At 40.9% G+C, this 24,676-nt stretch overlaps 1 protein-coding gene and 1 long non-coding RNA gene across 2 annotated transcripts in view; one reads left to right on the top strand and one right to left on the bottom strand.

Annotated features, from left to right (window-relative positions):
- Positions 1-8,962: 8,962 nt before the first annotated feature.
- Positions 8,963-14,511, bottom strand: LOC137096491 (uncharacterized). Its single transcript, XR_010909489.1, has 3 exons — positions 14,306-14,511; positions 9,525-9,654; positions 8,963-9,375 (listed from the first exon to the last, which is right to left on the bottom strand). It is a non-coding gene; the product is annotated as an uncharacterized lncRNA (long non-coding RNA).
- Positions 13,917-24,676, top strand: part of LDB3 (LIM domain binding 3) — a 264,318-nt gene continuing 253,558 nt past the window's right edge. Inside the window, exon 1 of the mRNA XM_060768974.2 lies at positions 13,917-14,019. The gene's annotated coding sequence lies outside the window, so the exon portion shown is untranslated. The remainder of the gene's footprint in view (positions 14,020-24,676) is intronic.

Raw genomic sequence — 24,676 nt, 5'->3', positions numbered from 1 at the left:
GTGATAGTAGTGGTGGTAGTACTATGTTTAGTAGTAGTAATCTCCAGGTGGAAGATAGGAGTTCAGGTTCTTCTGTTTTGGTGAGCTTTGCTACAGACAAAAGAAAAGGGCCAAATGTAAATCTCTAGCTCAACTAATAGAACAACAGCTTTCTACAATTTTGCAATGCTCTATAAATTTGTGGTAAAAGTATGATAGCTGAGACCAAGTGCTGGTAGTGCTATGCTGAATACGGAACAGTAGTTGTGAATGAGGAACACATGTGTGACCACATAGTCGAGAGAGTGGGCAGAGTGAGACCGGGCAGAGTGAGAAACACAGGCGGAACAGCGTCGGCAAGATAGTTTGTAGGAAGGAAGACGAGACCAGAAAGGGGGGGGGTAGAAAGGGGGGGCAATAAACAGGGAAGCATTACTTCATTGTTATCTGTGTCCCGCCTGCGTTAACTGAGTTCAGTGGTTTCCTACCTCCGCTTGCGCTATGAGTTCAGTGGTATCCTGCTGCCAGATTGCGCTATCAGCATTGGTGAAGCAGTGTTGCGGAATCAGCGTAGGGATACCAGCACTCAGTCCCAGCTATCATACTTTTACCAGATTTGTTGCTTCAACTTGCAAGTATTTTCCAGGGATCCGTATAAAACCTTTTCAGCTTTCTCCCAATCCCTCCATCTATGTGGTTTCACAGCTTATCTTCCACTCTATATTAGATTTCTGGCTAGAAGCAAATAAGCTATGTTAAATACTCCTTATCCTATATCCTTAAGTAAGTAAGAATGAATAAGCTATTCGCTTCACTTTCATCTGAGAACAGTCCTTTTGCTTAAGATTTCTGTCTTAATTTTCAAATAGGAAAATATATTATTTTTCAGACTGACAGCCTGTATGTGTGTATATGTATCTGTCTGAATGATATGCTGTGGACAATTGTAACTAGTATGTAATCATAACACTAAAGTCCCATAACACTTAGGTTACCTGGAAATCTCAGGGCCTGGGAAATTCCTGGCCACCTTAGTTGTACTAAAAAAATTTATGCCTGAAGCTGTTGATAGGTGCTCTACACCCCAGTGGAAGGAAACAATTTGGAGTACAAAGGATTTTTAAAATGACACCTATGATTTCTGATTGTGTGTAAAGTGATGAATTTGATCTGCACAACCTTTGATCTTTTTTGATCTGCAAAACCTTTGTGATAGAAGAGTGTCAAGATCGAAGCAGTCCTCCTCCTAGTTTGACAAAAGAAGGCGGCTTGCTTAATTACACAATCAGGTTGCACTCTGAGAGGTTGCAGATTGTCTTGGTTTCATTTGGTCTGAAGTAGAAATTATGGAAATAATTTTGAGGTAAAGAGTGAGAGCCTTTTATACATGTCAAGAATAAAAGTCAATGGTAACATTAGGCCCTCTTCAGGGGCAATTATGTTTAGGATGGTGTTAAGGCTAATCAGTTAAGGTTTCCTCCACATAGCAAATATTTGGGTGCCAGCTGTGGACTCATTACTAGGCATGGTTAGGTTCAGTCAGAATCTTTGTAATTCAGAATAAATTTGGAAAGATTTACATTTTGAAGCCATTTTAATTTTTTTAAGGAAACTGGAAGTCTCTTTGCCTTTCCGAAGCTTTTTCCTCCATTTCTGTTACGAAGCAGTAAGTGAGTCAAAGCAGCGTTTCCCCACTTCTGGTCCCTGACCTCAGCTCAATCCTGGGAAGCATTTTAAAACCCAGTGGATGACTTTCCTCCCTCTCGTCTCCTTTTGTGAGCCTGGAAAGTGTTTTAAAACCCAGTGGATGACTTCTCCCCACCCCTCGTCTCCGTTCGTGAGCCTGGAAAGTGTTTTTAAACCCAGCGGATGACTTCCCTCCCTCTCATCTCCCCACGTGAGCCTTGGAAGTGGTTTAAAACCCAGTGGATGAATTTCCTCTTTTTGCTCCCCCCCCCCCGGCCCCACCTTTTGGAGTAAAACAACTACTTTCAAAGTAAACACCACGCAATGAAACCATTAAGGATGTCACACACCAAGGCTAGAAGCACACCTTTGAACCCACAAAAACTCTAAAGTTCTTTGGCAAATAAATGGTTTGTTGAATAAATGCAAGCAATATTAAAAACGGTGAAAAAGGAAAGTAAAAGATTAAGTAAGATAGTCTAAAAAACAATCAAAACCAGCAGGTAAGGCAAATATAATCCATAAAAGAGAACAGAGACGATTCTTAATTCCACAGCAAAATCCATGAATGCATAGTCCTTAAAACCCACAGAGGAAAATGTCCAAAGTCTCTTGAAAAGCCAAGGAGGAAGTTTGCACAGATCCAAAATCCACAGAAGAATTATACAGGAAAACTTTCACCAACAGCAACTTAAACATGAGTCTTGAGCAGAGATATCCATGAATCTTGACATGACATACATACAACACTTGACCAGAAACCGATGTTGTGCTCACTGAAGGCAATGCTGTAAAAGCCCTATATTTATTCAAAAAGACCTACACAAAATGTATTCCAATTCCTCTGAGAACTCTCCTGTAAATTCCTCTTTTCCCTTATCCTGACAGACCTTCTGACTCCCCCTTGCAGGTGGCGATCTTGACAGATTTGATCTTTCTATCGAAGGTTGATTCCTCCCGGTTGCTCGTTAACACATTCCTTACACTTTCGTTATCTATCGACACAAGCTGGTTCCCATCAGAATGTCTGGAAACCATTCTATCTTGAGAACTAACAATCCCAGGAGCTAGACAGGGGGAGAGTGTCCCTGTTAGTTCTGCTGGACCTCTCAGCGGCCTTCGATACCGTCAACCACGGTATCCTTCTGGGACGCCTCACGGGAATGGGCCTTGGAAGTACTGTTTTGCAGTGGCTCCGGTCCTTCCTAGAAGGTCATTCTCAGAAGGTGTTATTGAGGGACACCTGTTCTACCCCACAACCATTGTCTTGTGGGGTTCCACAGGGATCAATATTGTCTCCCATGTTGTTTAACATCTACATGAAACTGCTGGGGGAGATCATCCGGAGTTTCGGGGTACGGTGTCATCTGTACGCGGATGATGTCCAACTCTGTCACTCCTTTCCACCTGCTACTAAGGAGGCTGTTCAAGTCCTGAACCGGTGCTTGGCCGCTCTAACGGTCTGGATGAGGGCGAACAAATTGAAATTGAATCCAGACAAGACAGAGGTACTCCTGGTCAGTCGCCAGGCCGAACAGAGCATAGGGTTACAGCCTGTGTTGGATGGGGTTACACTCCCCCTGAATACGCAGGTTCGCAGCTTGGGTGTGATCTTGGACTCATCGCTGAGCCTTGAACCTCAGGTTTCAGCGGTGACCAGGGGAGCATTCGCACAGTTAAAACTTGTGCGCTAGCTGCGCCCGTACCTTGGGAAGTCTGACTTGGCCATGGTAGTCCACGCTCTGGTTACATCCCGTATAAACTACTGCACCGTTCTCTATGTGGGGTTGCCTTTGAAGACTGCTCGGAAGCTTCAAATGGTCCAACGCTCGGCAGCCAGGTTACTAACAGGAGCGGCACTTAGGGAGCATACAACTCCTCTGATGCGCCAGGTCCACTGGCTGCCAGTTTGCTACAGGGCACAATCTAAAGTGCTGGCATTAGCCTATAAAGTCCTAAACAGTTCTGGCCCTACTTACCTCTCCGAATGCATCTCCTCCTATGAACCAACTAGGACATTAAGATCATCTGGGGAGGCCCTGCTCTCAGTCCCGCCTGCATCACAGACACACCTGGCGGGAACGAGAGACAGGGCCTTCTCAATGGTGGCCCTTCGGCTGTGGAACGCCCTTCCTATAGATATCAGATCAGCCCCATCCCTATTGGCGATTCGGAGTAAAGTGAAGACCTGGCTGTTCGAACAAGCATTCGATTAAGCAGTGTAATGAATATAGGAACACGGATTAACGGATGATGAGATTGGATTCTGATTTTACTGATGAGACACTAATGATTGTTATATCAATGTTTAATTGTTAATGATGCTATTGTTTTAACTGTCCCATAATTGTTTTATGATGTTTTGCATTGAATTTTGCTGTTGTTAACCGCTTTGAGTCGCCTGAGGGCTGAGAAAAGCAGTATATAAATGAAGTAAATGAAATAAATAAATAAATAAATAAATAAATAAATAAATAAATAAATTCCAACATGGAAAACTCTGAAGGGTCCTGTTCTGAAGGAGAGTGAATCTAACCACCATCCTCTTCTTGAGGCAGTGTGACATTCCCAGTCGGCTGAGCTCCTACAAAGGAAGGATTTGGAAGTCTTGGAAGTTTCAAAAAATTTTGAACATTTTTTTCTGTGAAAATCGGAATTGACTTTAGAATCAAACCACATCCAAAATGAGTTTTGAACCATTTTTTTAATCAAACAAGCCTACTCATTACATACCATGCTGCATAACAATAGGACACACAGTATTTGCCTAAGATTTGTGTTCATTCTGTAGGAAGGAGTGAGCTGAGGTGCTTCTCTTTGGCCTTTTGCCCGAGAACAGCTGTTCATGGGAGATACCATCTAGTAGAGAAATGGTGGGTGGCACAATATGTTAAGATGTCAGCTTTTCACCTCTGGGGACACCAAGGTCAAATTTCAGCTTTGGTTGCTCAAGTGAAAATGTGTTTGATAGTTTTGTTTCCCTCAGTACAAGAAATCATTTGGCAGTCTATTACAGTGCTGCAAATTGGCAGGCATTCCCATAGACTGGAATGGCAGAAGGTTGCCATGGGTCAGGACAGAAGTGGATATGCAGAATTACAAATAAGAGCTCTCAGTATGCAGCCAGTCCATGTGCAATTTAAGATAGCTGAGGTTTCACAGCTCGTTTCTTTGCTATGTTATCATGCTATTTTCATAAGGCTATGTAATCCCTTTTAGTGTGACTATCAGTCAATTGAACAGTTCAGAGTTGGTTCATCAAATACTTGTAGTTGATTTGAAATGGGTCTTAAAGCAAATCAATCCTGAACTCACACTAGAAGCCAAAATGATTTAACTAACATAACATTTGCACTTTGGATGCATCATGAGACGACATGATATATTGCAAAATACTTGGGGCTGTATCCACACTGCAACATTATAGCAGTTCAACATCACATTAACTGCCATGACTTACACTATGGAAGATTCTAGAAAGTTGCGGGCCTGAAAATAGCTGTTCTTTTATGATTTTGGGGTGCTGAAAACGAAAATGACATTTAAAAATATATATTGGCTCTAGTTTTTATGATATAAGCAATCATGTGATCACGTATGGTTGAAAAAATGCATGTTGCGACTTACACTATGGAAGATTCTAGAATACTCTAGTAAGTTTGATGACGCAGTATTAGTGCTGTGTGCAAAAGCCAGAAAGATATATAGATAAGGCCAGACTTTTGAACGGTGAGGGTCAGTCAGTTGAAGACTGAGACAGTATCGTTAAATATCGTTTTACATTGTTCTTTTTACTGTAGTTATGCCTCGCACGTGTGTAAATAAAGCACTATGGAAAAAAGATATCAAGGCAAATGGACTCCGTCAATGCTGTCAGACTACTGCTGGAGCATTGTAAGAGACAATCCTTTCCTTGAGTACAAAAGAAAAGTCAAGAGAAGCAAACAGGATAAAAACTAAAGTCACGATTAAAGCGACATTTAAACTTTCAGACTTTTCAACTGCATTAGGTCTACTAATATAGTTTCTTGCTGCACAAACATAAAAAATAGACTAATTAAATAAATATTTCTCATGTATAAACTATTGGCAACATAATTTAACTAAAATTTAGTAAATATTCACGGTTTATATACATGCAGTAAGGTTAGGCGCATTATCATAACATTAACGAATTACCTATTGTGGAGAAAATTGAAATAGCTGTTGCATAAAAACCAGAGCCAATTAACACATTTAATTATTATATTTGAATTCAGCATGTTAAATTTATTAAGAAACGGCACATTTCGTTTCCGTAACTGAGAAAAACTGAAAATTTGTAGAACAGTGTAATTATCCTTCTCTGACAGAGAACTCTGGTGCCACAACAACAACAATGCCAGAATTCCATAGGTTTGACTCATTGCAGTTAAAGTGATGTCAAATTGCTATATTTCTGCAGTGTGGATAGTTAGTCTCTGAGAAAAAGTTGGCAGAAGTAGAAAAGAGAAAATTGCAAAACAAAAAAGGTATGGTTTCTATTCTTAATTTTTTTTGCATGGGCTATGCCCATGTATTGGATATTTGCTCTGTAAGTACGAATTTAACAAATTTGATCTGAATTATGAGGACTAATGAAAAAAATGCACACCTCTAATAAACACTATGATGTACGATCTACCAAGAGTAGACTGTATTTTTGATGAATTTGTGATTTTTTTGGACGAACTGATTTTTGCTGTAATTTGTGTGAATTGTATGAAGTGTATTTTAATGTATTTTATATTGATGACCTATAACGTTTTTCTTATTGTGATGAATTTTATGTTGTTAGCCAGCCTGAGTCCCTCCCCGGAAGTGAGAAGACTGGGGTATAAAAACTCTAAATAAATAAATAAATAAATAAATAAATAAATAAATAAAATATGATTAGCAAGCAATGTGTGTTTTGGTTTCTTTTGTTCGATATATATCTGTTCTTACAATGTCCATTCATAGTATATCTGAGTCTATAGGAGGATATGTTAGAAACCAAAGAGCAAGGAGTCTTGAACTGGGATGGCTGAAATGATTTTTTTTCATTATTCCATGTATATTCATAATGAAATGTTTTTGTTGTGTGTCTTTAATTGGTTTTAATCCAATATGAATTTTATTTTATTTGTTGCTTTCAATTGTTTCTTTTATTCCTACTTTGTTCTCTTTTACTCATGGCTGTTTAAACAAACAAAAAAAAAGTCTTGAAGAGACTCCCCAGGAATCTCTGTCCCATTTCAGCTTTGTCCCTGTGACAGTGACTCAGATAAGTGTTTGTTTGTTTCTGAGTCCCTTTGGGAGAGAGGGCGGTCTATTAAAAAAAAAAGAATGATGATGATGATGATGATGATGATGATTTGAAACACAACAAGATGAGTCCGCAACAGATGCTGGCTGTTGTATTGAATCACAAGTCGGACACTCCCAAGTGTCTAGGACTGTGTGATGTATCGGCGAATAATGTGTACAGATCCCAGTAAGGTGGCCTTCTGCAGCTGGCAGATTATTATTATTATTATTATTATTATTATTATTATTATTATTATCTTTATTTATACCCCGCAAAATCTCCTGAAGGACTCGACACGGCTTACAAAGGCCAAGGCCGCCAACAACAACAACATACAAATATAACAGTAAAACTCATAAGCAAATGATAATTTTGTAAGCGCTGATATGTGTTTATGTGCAGGCCAAGGTCTTTAGGCACTGCACCCAGTGTGCCGATCACCACTGGGACCACCTTGACTGGCTTGTGCCAGAGTCTTTGCAGTTCGATCTTTAAATCCTCATATCGTGTCAGCTTTTCCAATTGTTTCTCTTCAATCCTGCTGTCACCTGGGATTGCAACATCAACAATCCATACTTTGTTTTTTAACATGAGGCCAGGAGTATTGTGCTCCAAAAACTCTGTCTGTCTGTATTTGGAAGTCCCAGAGTAGCTTGACGTGTTCATTCTCTGTAACTTTTTCCAGCTTGTGATCCCACCTGTTCTTTGTCGCAGGCAGATGGTATTTGTGGCACAAGTCCCAATGAATAATCTGAGCTATGCTTCTGCTTGTAGTCTGCCTGCGTGATCTTCTTGCAGCAGCTGAGGATGTGACCTATTGTTTCATCTGCTTCCTTGCAGAGTCTACATTTGGGATCTGTTGTCGACTTTTCAATTCTGGCTTTGATGGCATTGGTTCTAATGGCTTGTGGTGCTGCCGGAATCAGGCCCTCCGCCTCCTTTTCCAAAGTTCCATTTGTGAGCCACATCCATGTTTTTTCCTTGTCAATTTGGCTCTCAATTTTTCCCAGGAACTGTCCATGGACAGCCTTCTTTCACCAGTTTTCTCTGGATTGTATTTTTACGGTATTCACTCTTTGTCTTTTGCACTTGAAGCAGTTTACTATTATTTACTTCCCTCAATGTTGTTGTTGTTGTTGTTGTTGTTGTTGTTATTCTGTGTTCTTTGTCATCCTCTATCTACACACCATATTGCTTTTGACATCCATTAAAAAATCACCTTCTTGGATCCATCAAAACTGTTATTTTAGACATGCAGTGGCAACAAGTACATGGATAATAAAAGCACATTACACACAGATAAATGCTCTGATTTGGGACAACCTCTTGCAGGATGGGTTGTTGTAGGTTTTTCCGGGCTATATGGCCGTGTTCTGGAGGCAATTTTTCTCCTGACGTTTCGCCTGCATCTATGGCAAGCATCCTCAGAGGTAATGAGGTCTGTTGGAAGTAGGAAAAATGGTTTATATATCTGTGGAATGACCAGGGTGAGACAAAGGACTTTTGTTTGCTGGGGCTAGCTGTGAATGTTTCAGCTGATCACCTTGATTTGCATTCAATGGCTGGGGGGAATCTTTTGTTGAGGGTGATTTCATGTCCCCGTTTGTTTCCCCTCTGTTGTTTTTCTGCTGTAATTTTTGAGTTTTTTAATACTGGTAGCCAGATTTTGTTCATTTTCATGGTTTCTTCCTTTCTGTTGAAATTGTCCACATGCTTGTGTATTTCAATGGCTTCTCTGTGTAGTCTGACATGGTGGTTGTGCGAGTGGTCCAGCACTTCTGTGTTCTCAAATAATATGCTGTGTCCAGGTTGGTTCATCAGGTGCTCTGCTATGGCTGATTTCTCTGGTTGAAGTAGTCTGCAGTGCCTTTCATGTTCCTTGATGCGTGTCTGGGCGCTGCGTTTGGTGGTCCCTATGTAGACTTGTCCACAGCTACATGGTACACGGTAGACTCCTGCAGAAGTGAGAGGATCCCTCTTGTCCTTTGCTGAACGTAGCATTTGTTGGATTTTCTTGGTGGGTTTGTAGATTGTTTGTATGTTGTGTTTACTCATCAGCTTCCCTATGCGATCAGTGGTTCCCTTGATGTATGGCAAGAACACTTTTCCTCTGGGTGAATCTTCATCTTTATGCTCGTGGTTTGTTCTCGGTTTTGCAGCTCTTCTGATGTCTGAGGTGGAGTATCCATTGGCCTGTAGAGCCTAGTTTAGGTGGTTCAGTTCATCTTGGAGGAGGTGGGGTTCGCAGATTCTTTTTGCACGGTCTGCCAAGGCTTTAATTGTGCTTCTTTTTTGACTTGGGTGATGGCTGGAGTTTTTATGTAGATATCTATCCGTGTGTGTGGGTTGCAGGACATCAAACTTCACTTCACACTTTCATCAGCATCTAGGAAAGCTAGCAACTTTAAAAAAAGAAGAAAGTGAAGAAGGAAACAAAATAGTCATTTGTTACCCTGAGCTGTCTTGAGTGACATTTTAAAATAGAAAGACAGGTTGAAGCACGAACAAAAATATCAATTCATCCTTTGGTTGTAATGAAAATGTTTCCTACCAGGAGGGTTTGTAAAAAAAAACAGTTCAATCCCATGGTTTAGATGTATTCAGCCTTCGCTTGTGGTCCTGTTCTCTGTTTGGGAGGATGGGGATAGAGGCTTATTGGCACGGCTCTTTCAATTTGTAATCTGAAAGCAAACAACGGGACAGTGAAGGAGTTGTTCAGCACCCGCTTCTATTTGTGCTGGACTGTAAATAGTTCCATTTTAGTCAACAGAGAGCCCTCTGCTGACTTTTCTCTTTCATCAATATCAGCTGTTCTTTACTCTATTTGCTTTCGACTTTTCCTTTCCACCTCTCCTCCCCTCCTCCTTTGAAATCATTATATAACATCTCTATCCATTTTCTTTACATCCATAGGAGATTCTACTTTTTAAAAAAATTAAAAACTTTTCCCAACTTTGTGTGTGTGGCTTCAAGTTGCCTGCCAACTTATTGTAACCTCATGAATTTCATAGGATTTTCTCAGGCAAGGAATACTGAGATATAGTTTTGCCAGTCTCTTAACTTGAAATATAATTTATAGATTCTGATATTCATTAGTGGCCTCAAATCCAAGCCGTACATAGAGAATGGAGTTGGACTGGATGTTCCTTGAGATTTCTTCCAGCTCAATGAATCTATGATTCCATTGGACAATCACATGCCTCTGGTCCCCCTCCACCACTCTACCTTTTAGACTTGGTGTAGGCAAGAACCAGGCCCGTAGCCAGGATTTCGTTTCGGGGGGGGGGGGGGGGCTGAATTTTTTTCAGGGGGGGTTTCGGGGGGGGGGGGCTCAGTTTCGGGGGGGGGGCTGAGTCTGAGTGAAAGAGGGTCTAGCCTAGCAAACCTTTTGTATCATTACCCCAATACCCCCATGCATATGGGATATATTGAGTATGGTGATCAGATCATGATACGAATAAACATAACAGTTTAAATAATGCACCAGTAAGGCCTTTTCGCAAACCACCATGAGAATTTCGGGGGGGGGGGGGCTGAAGCCCCTCAAGCCCCCCCCCCTCCGGCTACATGCCTGGCAAGAACCTTTGTTTGAAATTATTTTTGCTTATACAATAGACTCTTGGGTTATTTCTACACTGAATAATAATAATAATCATCATCATCATCATCATCATCTATATAAATAAAATTGTAATGTTCGTTTGTGATACCATCAGAACTCAAAAACCACTGGGGGAATTGACACCAAATTTGGACACAAGACATCTAACAACCCAATGTATGTCCTCCACTCAAAAAAATTGATTTTGTCATTTGGGAATTGTCGTTGCTGGGATTTATAGTTTACCTACAAACAAACAGCATTCTGAACTCCACCAATGATGGAATTGGGCCAAACTTAGCACACAGAGCTCCCATGACCAACAGAAAAAACTGGAAGGGTTTGATGGACACTGACCTTGAGTTTTGGAATTGTAGTCCACCCACATCCAGAGAGCACTGTGGACTCAAACAATGATGGATCTGGACCAAGCTTGGCACAAATATTCCATATGCCCAAATATGAACACAGATGGAGTTTAAGGGAAATACACCTTGACATTTGGGAGTTGTAGTTGCTGGGATTTATAGTTCACCTACAATCAAAGAGCATTCTGAAATCCACCAATGATGGAATTGAACCAAACATGGCATACAGAACTTCCATGACCAACAGAACACACTGGAATGGTTTGGTAGGCATTGACCTTAAGTTTGGGGGTTGTAGTTCACCTACATCCAGAGAGCACTGTGGACTCAAACAATGACGGATTTGGACCAAACTTGACACAACAATTCCATATGCCTAAATATGAACACAGTTGGAGTTTGGAGGAAATAGACCTTGACATTTGGGATTTGTAGTTACGGGGATTTATAGTTAACCTACAATTAAAGAGCATTCTGAAATGGGGCAAACTTCCCACACAGAACCCCCATGACCATCAGAAAATACTTAAGGCCATCCAGTCCAACTCCCTTCACCATGGCAAGAAAATGTAATCAGAGCCCTCCTCACAAAGAGCTATCCAGTCATAAATATAGATAGATAGATATGATTCTCACACACACACACAGATAAAGTATCACAGATTTGAAAGAGACCCTTAAAGAAGGACTATGATATGTTGCATATTCCAGAGTAGGCAAACCAGACACTCTCCACATCAACACTGACAAAGAAACAACAAGAAATACTGTTTACCCACAAGCATAAAGGAATTACATATATTAGAAACCAACACTTTCTCATTATATTGTCGAAGGCTTTCATGGCTGGAATCACTCAGTTCTTGTGGGTTTTTTCGGGCTATACGGCCATGTTCTAGAGGCATTTCTCCTGACGTTTCGCCTGCATCTATGGCAAGCATCTGAGGATGCTTGCCATAGATGCAGGCGAAACGTCAGGAGAAATGCCTCTAGAACATGGCCCTATAGCCCGAAAAAACCCCACAAGAACTGAGACTTTCTCGTTACTTTATTTTCCAGATCACCAGACTGGGCCGCAGCAACGCGTGGCAGGGGACAGCTATTATTATTATTATTATTATTATTATTATTAATGTCATACCATAAAGTAAACTCTGTATTGAACTGAACCCGAAATACAGTAATTAAAAGCAAATTATTATTATTATTATTATTATTATTGTCATACCATAAAGTAAACTCTGTATTGAACTGAACCCGAAATACAGTAATTAAAAGCAAATTATTATTATTATTATTATTATTATTATTATTATTAATGTCATACCATAAAGTAAACTCTGTATTGAACTGAACCCGAAATACAGTAATTAAAAGCAAATTATTATTATTATTATTATTATTATTATTAATGTCATACCATAAAGTAAACTCTGTATTGACCTGAACCCGAAATACAGTAATTAAAAGCAAATTATTATTATTATTATTATTATTATTATTATTAATGTCATACCATAAAGTAAACTCTGTATCGAACTGAACCCGAAATACAGTAATTAAAAGCAAATTATTATTATTATTATTATTATTAATGTCATACCATAAAGTAAACTCTGTATTGAACTGAACTCGAAATACAGTAATTAAAAGCATATATTTAGTATTATTATTATTATTATTATTATTATTAATGTCATACCATAAAGTAAACTCTGTATTGAACTGAACCCGAAATACAGTAATTAAAAGCAAATTATTATTATTATTATTATTATTATTATTAATGTCATACCATAAAGTAAACTCTGTATTGAACTGAACCCGAAATACAGTAATGAAAAGCAAATTATTATTATTATTATTATTATTAATGTCATACCATAAAGTAAACTCTGTATTGAACTGAACCCGAAATACAGTAATGAAAAGCAAATTATTATTATTATTATTATTATTATTAATGTCATACCATAAAGTAAACTCTGTATTGAACTGAACCCGAAATACAGTAATTAAAAGCAAATTATTATTATTATTATTATTATTATTATTATTAATGTCATACCATAAAGTAAACTCTGTATTGAACTGAACCCGAAATACAGTAATGAAAAGCAAATTATTATTATTATTATTATTATTATTATTAATGTCATACCATAAAGTAAACTCTGTATTGAACTGAACCCGAAATACAGTAATGAAAAGCAAATTATTATTATTATTATTATTATTATTATTATTAATGTCATACCATAAAGTAAACTCTGTATTGAACTGAACCCGAAATACAGTAATTAAAAGCAAATTATTATTATTATTATTATTATTATTATTAATGTCATACCATAAAGTAAACTCTGTATTGAACTGAACCCGAAATACAGTAATTAAAAGCAAATTATTATTATTATTATTATTATTATTATTATTAATGTCATACCATAAAGTAAACTCTGTATTGAACTGAACCCGAAATACAGTAATTAAAAGCAAATTATTATTATTATTATTATTATTATTATTATTATTAATGTCATACCATAAAGTAAACTCTGTATTGACCTGAACCCGAAATACAGTAATTAAAAGCAAATTATTATTATTATTATTATTATTAATGTCATACCATAAAGTAAACTCTGTATTGAACTGAACCCGAAATACAGTAATTAAAAGCAAATTATTATTATTATTATTATTATTATTATTATTATTAATGTCATACCATAAAGTAAACTCTGTATTGAACTGAACCTGAAATATAGTAATTAAAAGCAAATGAACTGAGAAACTACAGAATTAATCAGAGAGTAAAAATATGACAAGGAAAAAAAAATACTATAGCTCAGAATGAGCCTAGAATTTGGTAAGGTTTGCTAAAGTCTCCTCCCTGGGAAGTGGCTGGTCAGCTGTGGCTTTAAGGGAACCACCATAAGGAAGCTCCATCCTCCCCCCACCTTTGCCCTGAGTGGGCAGCGTCACGGGTGGGTGGCTGGGATGCCATAAAGGTGCCCATCCATCGCTTAGAGGAGTCCCTCAAGTCCTGCCGCGGATCCACAGAGCTGCTCCAGGTAGAGAGAGTCGACCAGCTGGTCTCTAGCTGCCCCCCTTGGCACTTAATCCTGTGTCTGTCGCCTCCTTTGCATGTGGGACTCCTGGGGCTGCTTTTGCCTTTCCTCCCTCCCCAAAAAGAACTCCTTCTTGCGCCTTTTGGCCACCCGAATCCGGCGGATGGGCCAGATGGGATTTAGTGCCGGCCATTTGGCCACTTAATCACCCCGGATCAGCTTTTGATCCGCTTCTTTTCTCCCTCCACACCGCCCCCCCCCCCCCCCCGCTTAAAGTTGCTCAGCTCACCCACTTCTCTCAGCCAGGGCTATTCACAGACCCCAGAGTTCACTTAATTCCTCCCAGATCTAATTCTATCTCCAGCTATATTTATATTTTCCCCTCCCTCTAAGCTCCCTGTAATACAGCTTTGCCAGACCTCCCTTTCTGTTTCCTCCTTTCCCACTTTGAAGAAGCCTTGAAATATATTCATTAGTTAGGCAAAGACTTCTGGAACTGCTGCTTTCTCTTTGTGATCTTAACAGGTTAGAGAGATGGGTCAAAACTAACAAAATGAAGTTCCAACAGGGACAAATGCAAGATAGAATCAGAGAATCATAGAATCAAAGAGTTGGAAGAGACCTCATGGGCCATCCAGTCCGACCCCCTGCCAAGAAGCAGGAATATTGCATTCAAATCACCCCCGACAGATGGCCATCCAGCCTCTGTTTAAAAGCTTCCAAGGAAGGAGCCTCGACCACACTCCGGGGCAGAGAGTTCCACTGCTGAATGGCTCTCACAGTCAGGAAGTTCTTCCTCATGTTCAGATGGAATCTCCTCTCTTGTAGTTTGAAGCCATTGTTCTGCGTCCTAGTCTCCAGGGAAGCAGAAAACAAGCTTGCTCCCTCCTCCCTGTGGCTTCCTCTCACATATTTATACATGGCTATCATATCTCCCCTCAGCCTTCTCTTCTTCAGGCTAAACATGCCCAGCTCCTTAAGCCGCTCTTCATAGGGCTTGTTCTCCAGACCCTTGCCAGGAGGACATCTCCCAGGAAGACCCAGTAACAGAGCGTTACCGATAGTTCCCAGTAAGACCCAATAATAGAGCTTTGCCAGGAGGACAGCTACCAGTAAGACCCAACAATAGAGTTTTAACAAAACAACAACTCCTAGTAGGACCCAATAATAGAACTTTGCCAGGAGAATGGCTCCCAGTAAGACCCAATAATAGAGCTTTGCCAGGAGGACATCTCCCAGGAAGACCCAGTAACAGAGCTTTACCAATACAATAGTTCCCAATAAGACCCAATAATGGAGCTTCACCAGGAGGACAGCTCCCAGTAAGACCCAATAATAGAACCTTGCTAGGAGAATGGTTCTCAGTAAGACCCAATAATAGAGCTTTGCCAGGAGGACGACTACCAATAAGACCCAACAATAGAGTTTTACCAAAACAACAACTCCTAGTAGGACCCAATAATAGAACACCAGGAGAATGGCTCCCAGTAAGACCCAATAATAGAGCTTTGCCAGGAGGACATTTCCCAGGAAGACCCAGTAACAGAGCTTTACCGATACAATAGTTCCCAGTAAGACCCAATAATGGAGCTTCACCAGGAGGACAGCTCCCAGTAAGACCCAATAATAGAACCTTGCTAGGAGAATGGTTCTCAGTAAGACCCAATAATAGAGCTTTGCCAGGAGGACGACTACTAATAAGACCCAACAATAGAGTTTTACCAAAACAACAACTCCTAGTAGGACCCAATAATAGAACTTCACCAGGAGAATGGCTCCCAGTAAGACCCAATAATAGAGCTTTGCCAGGAGGACATCTCCCAGGAAGACCCAGTAACAGAGCTTTACCAATACAATAGTTCCCAGTAAGACCCAATAATGGAGCTTCACCAGGAGGACAGCTCCCAGTAAGACCCAATAATAGAGCTTTGCCAGGAGGACAGCTACCAGTAAGACCCAACAATAGAGTTTTACCAAAACAACAACTCCTAGTAGGACCCAATAATAGAACTTCACCAGGAGAATGGCTCCCAGTAAGACCCAATAATAGAGCTTTGCCAGGAGAATGGCTCCCAGTAAGACCCAATAATAGAGCTTTGCTAGGAGGACATCTCCCAGGAAGACCAGTAACAGAGCTTTACCAATACAATAGTTCCCAGTAAGACCCAATAATGGAGCTTCACCAGAAGGACAGCTCCCAGCAAGACCCAATAATAGAACTTTGCCAGGAGAATGGCTCCCAGTTAGACCCAATAATGGAGCTTCACCAGGAGGACGGCTCCCAGTAAGACCCAATAATAGAATTTTTGCCAGGAGAATGGCTCCCAGTAAGACCCAATAATAGAGCTTTGCCAGGAGGACATCTCCCAGGAAGACCAGTAACAGAGCTTTACAGATACAATAGTAAGACCCAATAATGGAGCTTCACCAGGAGGACAGCTCCCAGTAAAACCCAATGAGAGATCTTTGCCAGGAGAATGGCTCCCAGTAAGACCCAATAATGGAGCTTCACCAGGAGGACAGCTCCCAGTAAGACCCAATGATAGAGCTTTACCAATACAACAACTCCTAGTAAGACCCAATAATGGACCTTGATCAGGAGGACAGCTCCCAGTAAGACCCAACAATAGAGCTTTACCAATACAACAGCTCATAGTAGGACCCAATAGTGGAGCTTCACCAGGAGGACAGCTCCCAGTAAGACCCAATGATAGAGTTTTACCAATACAACAACTCCTAATAGGACCCAATAATGGAACTTCACCAGGAGGACAGCTCCCAGTAAGTCCCAATAATAGAGCTTTGCCAGGAGGACATCTCCCAGGAAGACCAGTAACAGAGCTTTACCGATACAATAGTTCCCAGTAAGACCCAATAATGAAGCTTCACCAGGAGGACAGCTCCCAGTAAGACCCAATAATAGAACTTTGCCAGGAGAAGGGCTTCCAGTAAGACCCAATAATGGAGCTTTGCCAGGAGGACATATCCCAGTAAGACCCAGCAATAGAGCTTTAGCAATACAACAGCTCCTAGTAGGACCCAATAATGGAGCTTCACCAGGAGGACAGCTCCGAGGAAGACCAGTAACAGAGTTTACCGATTCAATAGTTCCCAGTAAGACCCAATAATGGAGCTTCACCAGGATGACAGCTCCCAGTAAGACCCGATGATAGAGCTTTACCCATACAACAACTCCTAGTAAGACCCAATAATGGACCTTGATCAGGAGGACAGCTCCCAGTAAGACCCAACGATAGAGCTTTACCAATACAACAGCTCCCAGTAAAACTCAGTAACAGAGCTTTACCAGATGGAGAGCTCCTAGTAAGACTTAAGTGTTTGTGCATTGAAGTTTGTAACCATTAAGCTATGTAAAACCATTTTGTGTGTGTATCCATCTCTTTCAAGTTCATTTTGATGATTTTCTGATAAATAAAAGAATCCAAATGAGTTTTCTCTCCCCTTTTCAGCATCTTGAGTGCGCTCCACTTTAATTTACATGTTCCTTTTTTCAAAGTTCAGCCAGTGCTTCTATGGATGATCTAAACACAAATGATGCACATGATGAAAAGTCTGATCTAAACAGATCTTGTCTGTAGCTCTTCAGATTTGCTTCTTATCTCTAAAGCAGGACATCAGCAACGGACAGCTCAGATCTCAAAAATAACAACCCTTTGCCCTATTAGATCTTAATCAAAGAGCTCACAGTTTCCATCACAGAAGATTTAAAAGTTTTCAAAGTTGTTTGAAACAGATAACAACAGCTAGTTAAATCCTCTCCCCCAAGATGTCTAAATGCAACATATAAAGCAATGTCTGATTGAACATATGGTTGGTATATTCGAACGCCTGCTGCTTTGCTATGGGACAAATATCCTTTCTTCCAGCTGAGTGTAGAAAATTACTTTTTCAAATTAATTCATCTATACTATAAATTAAAACATTTTGGAAGTAACCTAATCCAGGGGTTTGCTGTGATACTGGGAAAAAATAACAATTTTATAACCTTTTTTGTTATTTAGGATTGATAAAACAATCTATATAAATAAAAATGTAATGTTCGTTTGTGGTATTCACAGAACTCAAAACCACTGGGACAATTGGCACCAAATTTGGACACAAGACACCTAACAACCCAATGTATGTCCTTCACTAAAACAAATTGATTTTTTCATTTGGGAGTTGTAGTTTCTGGGATTTATAGTTCACCTACAATCAAAGAGCATTCTGAACCCCTCCAATGATAGAATTGGGCCAAACTTTCCACACAGAACTCCCATGACCAACAGAAAACACTGGAAGGGTTTGGTGGGCAGTGTCCTTTGGTTTTGGAGTTGTAGTTCACCTACATCCAGAGATCACTGTGGACTCAAACAATGATAGAGCTAGGCCAAACTTGGCACAAATACTCAATATGCCCAGATGTGAACACTGATGGCGTTTGGGGAAAACAGACCTTGACATTTGGGAGTTGTTGTTGCTGAGATTTATAGTTCACCTACAATCACAGAGCATTCTGTTCACCTACAATCACAGAGCATTCTGAAACCCACCAACGATAGAATTGGACCAAATCTCCCCCATGTGGGCCACAGCAATGCGTGGCAGGGGACGGCTAGTTTATTAATATATTTATATCCCAACCTGTTTACTGGTGGTACCCCTTCCTCCCCCAAAAGACCCAAATTCTGTTTTTAAAAAGACCTCTAAAATGCAATATGAAAGTAACATTTGGAACCTATTGATCTACTCACATTTGCATGTTTTCGAACTGCTAGGTTGGCAGAAGCTAGGGCTGACAGCAGAAGCTCACGCCGCTCCCCGGAATCAAACCTGTGACCTTTCGGTCAACAAGCTCAGCAGCTCAGTGCTTTAACCCACTGTGCCACCGGGGGCTCCTTGGGAGATAGTAGCGGGGAATAAATAAAGTATTATTATTATTAGTATTATTAGTATTATTATTATCTCAGTTTTCTCTGCATTAATTCACTTTTACTTGAGGCATTGTTTGTCATGGCTCAGTGTTGTGATAGTTGTAGAAATTTTTAGCCTTCTTTGCCAAAGAGTGTTGGTACCTCACCAAACTATACCTCCCATGATTCCATAACATTGAGCCATGGCAGTAAAGCGGTGCCAAATTGCATTCATTCTGCAACATAAGACGCCTCCATTATATATTCTTGAATTCCTGACAAGCAGTGCAAAAGTGTGGAAATAAAACATTTTATTGTCGAAGGCTTTCATGGCTGGAATCACTAGGTTCTTGTGGGTTTTTTCGGGCTACATGGCCATGTTCTAGAGGCATTTCTCCTGACGTTTCGCCTGCATCTATAGCAAGCATCCTCAGAGGTGAGGTCTGTTGGAACTGGGGAAAGGGTTTATATATCTGTGGAATGACCAGGGTGAGACAAAGGACTTTTGTCAGTTGGGCTAGGTGTGAATATTTCAACTGACCACCTTGATTAGCATACAATAGGCTGAAATTACCTTTCAAGAAGAGTTTGCTCTAGGCACAGTCAGCCCATTGTATGCTAATCAAGGTGGTCAGTTGAAATATTCACACCTAGCCCAACTGACAAAAGTCCTTTGTCTCACCCTGGTCATTCCACAGATATATAAACCCTTTCCCCAGTTCCAACAGACCTCACCTCTGAGGATGCTTGCCATAGATGCAGGCGAAACGTCAGGAGAAATGCCTCTAGAACATAGCCATATAGCCCAAAAAACCCCCACAACAGGCATGTAGCCGGGGGGGGGGGGCTCGGGGGGCTTCAGCCCCCCCCAAAATTTTCATGGTGGTTCGCGAAAAGGCCTTATTGGTGCATTATTTAAACTGTTATGTTTATTCATATCATGATCTGATCACCATACTCAATATATCCCATATGCATGGGGGTATTGGGGTAATGATACAAAAGGTTTGCTAGGCTAGACCCTCTTTCACTCAGACTCAGCCCCCCCCCAAAAACTCAGCCCCCCCCGAAACCCCCCCCTGAAAAAAAATTCAGCCCCCCCCCCCCCCCCGAAACGAAATCCTGGCTACGGGCCTGCCGCACAAGAACCTAATAAAACATTTTATTTCAAGTTTTAACTTGTGTTTTAAAATCGAACTTTGCATAAAATGTTTTAATTCAAACTTGCTTAACTCTTTGCATTTAAATTCTTGTAAGCCCGAATGTACTAATGATGGTGCCCCCAAATACCTTTAGACCTCTGCTCTCCCCTCAAACTGGCTTCATGCCTGGATCGGGAACTTACAGTCCCTCTTTTTTGCAGCAGGGTAAGTGCTAACATGTCTACGTGCTGCCAAACAGCAAGAGTAACAGATACTAGAACAAGTTGTTTAGCTCTATCTGAATATCTACCTTTCACTTAAGTTAAGGACATTTCATGATTCTGTGGCCTCTCTCTCCACACTTTTGTTATCCTCACGGCTAGGTTATGAATTACTTTTTGAGTTGCTGTTAGCTCCCATCTGAAATCAACATTTAAGTGAAGTTCTAGTATGACTTCAGGCCAGTGATTTAATAGCACAGTGTCAATATTATTTAGGGATGCCAAACTGTCACCATTGTCAAGTTCAGTTAAATCTTTCCAGATGGAATCTTGGCGGAAAACTCCGTACGTTCAATGATACCTGGAAAAGCATTGTGATCTTACAATGCCACAATAACAATGTCCTATATGTATGTGTCAAACTACATTAAAGGGCACAGAAAAGATGAAGGTATCTTGTTCATAAAACTGCATTTGCTCCTTTGGGTTATTTTCCAGATGATATCAATGACACTTATTTGTGACCAAACTATCTGTGGCAGTAATTGTGTTATTGCGCCTATAAAAGAGTGTGACATCTGAAGAAAGCAAACCAATAAACCTTCCAAGCCAGAACCCTTTTTCTTTCTTTCTTTTTTAAATCCCTTTAAAGAACAAATGGACAGGAATGTATATAACCATACAGTGTATAAAATTCGTCCTTATAGAAAGCTTCTATAAATCAGACACATTTTTCAAAGAAGTTGCTGCTAAATAGTATGAAGAAGGGTAGTAAAAAAAGCCTGTAACAAGTGCTGGTTTATAACTTACAAAACCCTACATGGTTTAGAACTAGGATATTTGAAAGGCTGTACTCTCCTATACAAACCTGTCTGTTTGGTGGCTTCACAACTCCAGGTATTCTTGGAAGACACGGATTATCTGGATTCGGCACAGTCTGGCTTTAGGCCGGGACATGGAACTGAAACAGCCTTGGTCGCCTTAGTGGATGATCTACGCCGGGAGCTAGACAGGGGGAGTGTGTCCTGTTAGTTCTGCTGGACCTCTCAGCGGCATTAGATACCATCAACCACGGTATCCTTCTGGGACACCTCGTGGGAATGGCCCTTGGAGGCACTGTTTTGCAGTGGCTCCAGTCCTTCCTAGAGAGTCGATCTCAGAAGGTGTTGCTGGGGGACACCTGTTCTGCCCCACAACCATTGTCTTGTGAGGTTCCACAGGGATCAATATTGTCTCCCATGTTGTTTAACATCTACATGAAGCCGCTGGGGGAGATCGTCCAGAGTTTCGGAGTACGGTGTCATCTGTACGCGGATGATGTCCAACTCTCACTCCTTTCCACCTGCTACTAAGGAGTCTGTTCAGGTCCTGAACCGGTGCTTGACTGCTGTAATGGTCTGGATGAGGGTGAACAAATTGAAATTGAATCCAGACAAGACAGAGGTACTCCTGGTCAGTGGTAAGGCCGAACAGGGCATAGGGTTACAGCCTGTGTTGGACGGGGTTACACTCCCCCTGAAGACGCAGGTTCGCAGCTTGGGTGTGATCTTGGACTCGTTGCTGAGCCTGGAACCCCAGGTTTCAGCGGTGACCAGGGGAGCATTCGCACAGTTAAAACTTGTGCGCCAGCTGCGCCTGTACCTTGGGAAGTCTGACTTGGCCACGGTAGTCCACGCTCTGGTTACATCCCGTATAGACTACTGCAACGCTCTCTATGTGGGGTTGCCTTTGAAGACTGCTCGGAAGCTTCAAATGATCCAGCGTTCAGCAGCCAGGTTGCTAACAGGAGCGGCACTCAGGGAGCATACTGCTCCTCTGTTGCGCCAGCTCCACTGGCTGCCAGTTTGCTACCGGGCATAATTCAAAATGCTGGCGTTAGCCTATAAAGCCCTAAACGGTTCTGGTACTACTTACCTCTCCGAACACATCTCCTCCTACGAACCGGCTAGGACACTAAGATCATTTGGGGAGGCCCTGCTCTCTGTCCCGCCTGTATCACAGGCATGCTTGGCGGGGACGAGAGACAGGGCCTTCCCAGTGGTGGCCCCTCGGTTGTGGAATGCCTTGCCTGCAGATGTCAGATCAGCCCCCTCCCTGCTGGCATTTTGGAGGAAAGTGAAGACCTGGCTGTTCAAACAAGCATTTGATTAAACAGTGTAATTGAACATAGGAACATGGAATAATGGATGATGAGACTGGATTCTGATTTTACTGTTGAGGCGCTAATGATTGTTATACGGATGTTTAATGATTTATGTTACAATTGTTTTTAATTGCCCTATACTTGTCTCGTGATGTTTTGTATTGATGTTGTTCACCGCTTTGAGTCGCCTGAGGGCTGAGAAAAGCAGTATATAAATAAAGTAAATAAATAAATAGTTAAGATCGTCAGAGCAGGTTCTTCTATAGGAGGCATATTTGGTGACAACAAGGGAGAAAGCATTTTTTCTTACCACTTGCAGACTCTACATTATTTTAAAAACCTGGACACACATCAAATGGAAGATTTGCTGTCTTTATGCTACAAAGCTATTTACAGCAAGTATCCTGGTTTTTAGGGTAGTTGACTTTGATTTTGTTGTCCAACATCTTGGATTCTTTCCCAGTGTGCAGTAGCTCTGAATCTGTCCAAACAAAGTCGCACAGGAATCAAAGGCAGCACAAAAATCAGTTTATTCAACCTGGGCCAAAGTAGACACTGGGGGAAGTTCTCAAATCCAGTGTGCCCCTCCATCACACACAGGGATATTTTATAGAAAAGTTACACACATTTAGAAACATAAAGAATTGAGATGATTGATGAAGTTTCCGGATCTGCAGTTTCATTGGATGCAGAGGCTCGCCAGTGCCTGGCCACAAATTGGTTAGAGTTTAAAAGTCCACAAATCTTGATTGTCTATTGGCTGAGTGGTCTGGTGGGAATTTCAATGAACTGTCATTGGTTGAATTTGAAGCCTGTCTATTGCTTGTTATGCTCACCTATCTAAGAGGGTCAAGGAATGGAATTGGGGCATGACTGGGACATAATGGGCACTTGAGAGGATTGTCTCTGGGGCCACAGTCCTCAAGTTTGGAATAATAGGATTCTGGATACATTTCTGGGATTCAAAGACAATGGGTGCTTAGGTGTCTTGATGGGTTCTGCAAGTTGGAAATAGCAACCTTCTACAAGCCTCCTATTCTAGTTATTTGTTATGTATATAATTGCAATTGCTTACTATATTGTATGTGTATGTACTGGTATGCAGCTTTCCCTTACCTCTATGTTTCTTGAGGTTGTGGGAGAAACTGCGGACCATGTGATCAGATCTGGGACTGCTAGAGCTGAGACTCCATTTAGGCAATCACCTTTCCTGTCTGGCCATATAGGATCTCTGAAGAGATCAAAACAGGGCACCTGGAGGAGTTGTGATGTGTGCTGCCCTAGTAAAGCAGATGTGTAAACAATAGCTTTGGATTCGGGACAAATATGCCTAATCCAAGGCTACTGTGGTGCATATTTACCTCATGCTAAACTGCTGAATGTAGATGAACCCAAGGTCGGTATTTTCCCTGTTATCTTTCTGCCAAATGGCAATGACATTTTTATTCAAACACACTGAACTCAGATATATGTAAGCTTAGCCTAACACTGAAGATTTAACTGGTTGGATTTTTCTAGCGTTGCCTTTTATTTATTATGGCTTATTACTAGATTTTTGTAACCAAGTAACCAAGAAGTATTGGCCACAGATTTCTCTAACGGCACATATAGGACAATCTCATTCAATGACTTCTCACACAGCAACCCCATTTGACGTCTGTAACCTCATCCTATGGTTCTACTTTAGATGCCATGACATCATCCTATGGCAGTGTTTCTCAACCTAGCTAATGCCGCGACCCCTCAATGCAGTTCCTCATGTTGTGGTGACACCTAACCATAACATTATTTTTGTTGCTACTTCATAACTGTAATTTTGCTATTGTTATGAATCCTCATGTAAATATCTGATATGCAGGATGAATTTTCATTCACTGGACCAAATTTGGCACAAATACCCAATATGCCCAAATTTGAATACTGGTGGGGTTGGGAGAGATTGATGTTGTCATTTGGGAGTTGTAGTTGCTGGGATTTATAGTTCACCTACAATCAAAGAGCATTCTGAACCCCACCAACGATGGAATTTAATCAGACCTGGCCACACAGAACTCCCATGGCCAACAGAAAATGCTAGAATGGCTTGGTGGGCATTGACCTTGAGTTCAGGAGTTGCAGTTCACCTAAATCCAGAGAGCACTGTGGACTCAAACAATAATCAATCTGGACCAAACTTGGCACGAACACTCAATATATCCAAATGTGGACTCTGGTGGAGTTTGAGGAAAATAGACCTTGACA

Source organism: Anolis sagrei, chromosome 3 (genome assembly GCF_037176765.1).
Source record: "Anolis sagrei isolate rAnoSag1 chromosome 3, rAnoSag1.mat, whole genome shotgun sequence".
NCBI classification, from domain to species: Eukaryota; Metazoa; Chordata; class Lepidosauria; order Squamata; family Dactyloidae; genus Anolis; species Anolis sagrei.
Note: the sequence above shows the minus strand (reverse complement) of the source record. Positions and strands in the feature narration are given on the sequence as shown.